Source organism: Physeter macrocephalus, chromosome 9, assembly GCF_002837175.3.
Source record: "Physeter macrocephalus isolate SW-GA chromosome 9, ASM283717v5, whole genome shotgun sequence".
Taxonomy (NCBI): Eukaryota; Metazoa; Chordata; class Mammalia; order Artiodactyla; family Physeteridae; genus Physeter; species Physeter macrocephalus.
The window spans coordinates 36,723,924-36,729,291 of record NC_041222.1 but is presented as its reverse complement, the minus strand read 5'-3'; the positions used below and the strand labels follow the sequence as shown (position 1 = coordinate 36,729,291).

General features: G+C 37.9%; 1 long non-coding RNA gene across 1 annotated transcript in view; it reads left to right on the top strand.

Annotated features, from left to right (window-relative positions):
• The first annotated feature begins 4,162 nt into the window (after positions 1-4,162).
• The window catches only part of LOC114486927 (uncharacterized), a 104,324-nt gene continuing 103,118 nt past the window's right edge, over positions 4,163-5,368 (top strand). The window contains exon 1 of the long non-coding RNA XR_003681369.1: positions 4,163-4,210. This is a non-coding gene — a long non-coding RNA (uncharacterized lncRNA). The remainder of the gene's footprint in view (positions 4,211-5,368) is intronic.

The window sequence follows — 5,368 nt, the reverse complement described above, 5'->3', positions numbered from 1 at the left end:
TTCCTACTTTGTGCTGGATATATATCTATTCCTACTTTGTGCTAGGTATATATATATATTCCTACTTTGTGCTAGGTAAATATATATTTTTTTATATATATCTTTAAAAATATTTTTTAACTTTCTACTTTAAAATAATTTCAAACCTAAAAAGTTTCACAGAGAACTTCCAAATACCCTTCACCCAGATTCACCTAGCTCATAAATTTGCTTTATAATTTTCTCTCCCTCTTTCACTTTAATATATTTTTTTCTGAGCCAATTGAAAATGCGTTGCCTGCCTGCTATTCCTTTAGCCTTCAATAGTTTAATCTTCAATAGTTAACCTTCCATGTGTTTTTCCTAAAAACAAGGATATTCTCAAATATCCATAGTACAGTTATAATATTCAGGAAATTTGACATTGATACAATATTTTAATTGAATTTACAATCCATATTCCCATTTTTATCAATGGGCCCAGTAATGTCTTTTGTAGCAGCTTTGTTCCATCAGCCCAGGGTCTAGTATTGCTGAATTGCTTCCATCTCCTTTGTCAGGAATAGTTCTTTAGGTTTGTTTGTTTTTTTTTGTCTTTCTTGACTTTGACATATTTTAAGAATACAAGCCAGTTATTTTATAGAATGTTCCTCAGTTTGAGGTTTACATTTTTTTTTTTTTTAGTATTTCCTCCTGATTAGATTTAGATGTACATCCCTGCTCAGAAGTACATGTGTCTTTACCAGGCTGTCACATCTGGATGCACAGTATGTCCATCTGCCCCTCCTTGAGGATGCTCATTTTGATCACCAGGCTAAGATATTGTTTGTCTTTTTCCATTGTAAAATTATTATTTTTCCACCTTGAAAATCATAAGCAATCTCTGGGGAGACACTTAAGGTCATGTAAGTATAATGATATTCATCAGACTCCACTTCCACCTTCTCTCAGTAGGTCTAGCATCCATTGATAATTCTCACCTGAAACAATCTTGACTCTTACAGTTGCAAAATAGTGACTTTCCAATTCGGGCACTCCTTCTAAACTTGTTCATTGGCATTATACTGCAAGGAAGAGCCCTATTTTTGCCACTAAGAATATTTACTGATTATTACTATGGACTCCTGTATTCCTATTTTATTCAGTGGGTCTTAATCCGTTACTATCCTTAGTTTTTATGCTCAAATTTTTGTATATTTGGCCAGTGGGAGCCTCTTCAAGATAGCTCCTGTGTGGTGTGCTTGTATGTGTGTGTGTTGTTTATGTTTTTTCAAGGTACATTTAAAAAAAAACTTTTAGTTTTAGAATAATTTTATAGAAAAGATGCAAATGTAACACAAAGAGTTCCTGCATACTGCTCACTCATTTTCCCCTTTTGTAACATCTTATATTACTATGGCTCATTTGTAGCAACTACAGAACCAACAATGGTATATTACTATTAACCAAACTCCACACTTTATTTAAATTTCACTAGTTTTTTTTCCTAATGTCCTTTTTCTATTCCAGGATCCCATTCAGGATACCACATCGTGTCTCCTTAGCCTCTCTGCTCAGTGACAGTTTCTCAGATTTACCTTGTTTTTGATAAGGCAGTTTTGAAGAGTACTGTCCTGTGTCCTTTTGACATGTCCAATTATTTATTTTGTTGAGTACTTCCTTACTTTTTGGCACAAGATGTTTCTGGTTCATTTTGTTACTTCCCTGGAATTTGACATTTCTCCAAAAAGCCTCTGTTCCCTTTAATATAGATGGCATTAAGAAACTAATGTGTGGGCATTAAATAGGATTATTGATGCTGGAGTGTCATTGATTCTAGGCCTTTTCAGCAGAGATTTAGGAGCTACAGGTTAGATGTAGATTCATATGGCTTTTTACAGCTTTGATCCAACCCCAGTGGGCGCTTCTTTGCCTTCCTCCATTTCATTTTGTATCCTTCTCCGTCTATAGAGATAACCTGGCACTTCTAACATCAGCAACACTTTCTCAATCATTTGTTCAATTTCACAATACATGAAAATTAGATTCAGAATTTCTGCACCAATATCACTATAAAACACAAACCTACAAAAGAGTTCAAGATCTGATTGCAATGTTATTTTCTCTCTAGGCTGAAGGTATACAGTCATATTATCAAGTTCAATACGTACTTTAGTTTTTTTCTCTCTTGCAGTATAGTATGTTGTTCATTTCAGATACAGCTTGGGTTCATTTGTTGCTGTTTTCATTCAGTTTTAGTGTTTTTCTCTCTATCTCTGTGGATTTAATTAAATTAATTAATTTATTGTTACTTTCTAGAACAGGGATCAGCAAACTTTTTCTGTAAAAACCAGACAGTAAATATTTTATGCTTTGTGGACCATACAGTCTTTGTCGCAACTATTCAAATCTGCTGGTTTAGTGTGAAAGCACCCATGGGCCGTAAACAAATGGGCATTGCTGAGTTCCAATAAAATTTTATTTACAGAAACAGACAGCAGGATGGATTTGGCCTGTGGGCTGTTGTTTGCCAATCCTGTTCTGGAACACTAAATGCTTTCCAAAGTTAAACTATTTTTTTCTTTAAAGTATGCTCACAGAGATGTCACTCCTTCCCCTAAGTCTCCCACACAGTGGCTTCTTATATTTTCCAAACATGATCACAACACTATCTTCCATCCCACATGGCCTTCTGCAATGCCACGTTGCTACTCACTCATCAAGAAGTGGAATACACTTCTCTATCCCCTTGAATCTAGGTTGATTCTGTGATTGCTTTGACCAATATAATATGGTGGAATGCTTATTCTGAGGGAACCCTGTCACGTGTAATGTGTACCTTGAGATCACCCTATTGTGAGGAAGCTCAAGCTAGCCACGTAAAGACAAAACAACGCTTTCAGTCCCCAGTTACCTGGTCAACCACTTTTAGGTGCCAGATCTGTGAGTGAAGAAGCCGTCTTGGATATTCCAGCTCCAGCAGATGCCACTGGAAGAACAGTCCAGACATATTGCCTCAGTGAGGTTGTCCCAGCCCTCCAGCCATTCATGCCACCCCAGCTGAGGCCACAGATATTGTGGAAGAGAGATGAGCTTTTTGCCCTCTATTCCCTGTAGGAATTTTTTTTTTTTTTTTTTGCCGTACGCGGTCCTCTTACTGTTGTGGCCTCTTCCGTTGTGGAGCATAGGCTCCGGACGCGCAGGCTCAGCGGCCATGGCTCACGGGCCCAGCCGCTCCGCGGCCTGTGGGATCCTCCCAGACCGGGGCACGAACCCGCGTCCCCTGCATCGGCAGGCGGAGTCCCAACCACTGCGCCACCAGGGAAGCCCCCCTGTAGGAATTCTTGATCCTCAAATCGAAGAGTTGTTGCTTTACTCCACTAATTTGGGGATTGTTCGTTAAGAAGTAATAAATAACCTGGAACATAAGCTGTACTCCTGCCACCACCATCATCACTGTACTAGGGCTACCATGATACAGTACCTCAGACTGGATGGCTTAAACAACAAATTTATTGCCTCACAGTTCTGGAGGCTAGAAATTCAAAATCAAGGTTGTAGGCAGGGTTGGTTCCTTTTGAGGACTGTGAGGGAAGGATCTGTTCCAGGCATCTCTCCTTGGCTGATAGATAGCCATCTTCTTTTCATGTCTCTTCCCATTGTCTCCCCTCTATGTGTATCTCTGTGTCTAAATTTTTCCTTGTAGTAATACCAGTCATACTGGATTAAGGCCCATCATAATGACTTCATTTTAACTTCAGTTACCTCTGCAAAGACCCTATCTCCAAATAGTCACATTCTGAGATACTGGGGATTAGAGCTTCAACATATGAATTTTGAGGAAACAATTCAACTCATTACAATTACCACTATAGGCAACCAATTTCATTTATTTCTTTTCAATCTTCCTTTGTTGCTGTCTGCAAAAACTAAGCAGATGTATAAGTTTTTTTCTATTTTCTTTCCTTTAAAATATTTTCCAGGGCTTCCCTGGTGGCGCAGTGGTTGCGAGTCTGCCTGCCGATGCAGGGGAACTGGGTTCGTGCTCCGGTCTGGGAAGATCCCACATGCCGTGGAGCGGCTGGGCCCGTGAGCCATGGCCGCTGAGCCTGCGCGTCCGGAGCCTGTGCTCCGCAACGGGAGAGGCCACAGCGGTGAGAGGCCCGCGTACCGGGAAAAAAAATATATATATATTTTCCACTTTGCTTTTTTCACTTAGTAATCTAGCCTGGAAAACACCCCATAACAATAGGTGAGTATTTTCCTCATTCTTTTTTTTAAACACCTGCATAGTATATCAATGTGTATATATATATATCCATCATCATTTATTCAATCCATCTCCTATTTGGGTATTTAGGTACTTTCCAATATTTTGCAATTACAAATAATGTTGCAGTGAATAATCATGTGTATATATGTATTTCCATAATGTTTAAGGTGTGTCTTCGGAATAAATCCTAAGAAATAGGATTTCTGAGTCAAAAGGTAAACGCATATGCAGTTTCGTAGTTTTGTTAAATTCTCTCCATAGGAATTGTGCTATTTTTCATTTCTACCATCAATGCATAAAAGTGTTTATTATCCATAGCCTCTTCAATACAATACATTGTCAATATTTAAAATTTTTGCTAATCTGGTGGGTGAGAAATAGTATCTAAGTATAGTTTGAATTTGAATTTCTCTCATTATGAGTAAAATTGAGTATCTTTTCATATGTGTTTTTTTTTTTTTGTAGAAAGCCAAGCAAGGATTTTATTTGTTTGCTTGTTTATTTTTTTATTTTTAGTTACGGTACACGGGATCTTCGTTGTGGCATACAGGATCTCTCGTGGTGTGTGGGCTTCTCTCTAATTGTGGTGTGTGGGCTTTGTATTGTCTATACATGTCTTTTCTTCATAGTTATATCACTTTTGGTATTTTTCCTCTTAATTTTTATACATTTGGGGTATCTTTTTATGATATATATTTCAAACATATTTTCTAAATTTGTCATTTTTTTTGACTTGCTTCTAGATTTTTTTGGCCATGCATTAGAAAAGTTATGCAGTTAAATGTTTTTTTTTAATTTATGAATTTTATTTATTTTTTTATACAGCAGGTTCCTATTTGTCATCACTTTTATACACATCAGTGTATACATGTCAATCCCAGTCGCCCAGTTCATCTCACCACCACCACCACCCCCCTGGCTGCTTTCCCCCCTTGGTGTCCATACGTTTGTTCTCTACATCTGTGTCTCAATTTCTGCCCTGCAAACCGGTTCATCTGTACCATTTTTCTAGGTTCCACATATATGCGTTAATATTCAGTATTGGTTTTTCCCTTTCTGACTTACTTCACTCTGTATGACAGTCTCTAGATCCATCCACATGTCTACAAATGACCCAATTTCGTTCCTTTTATGGCT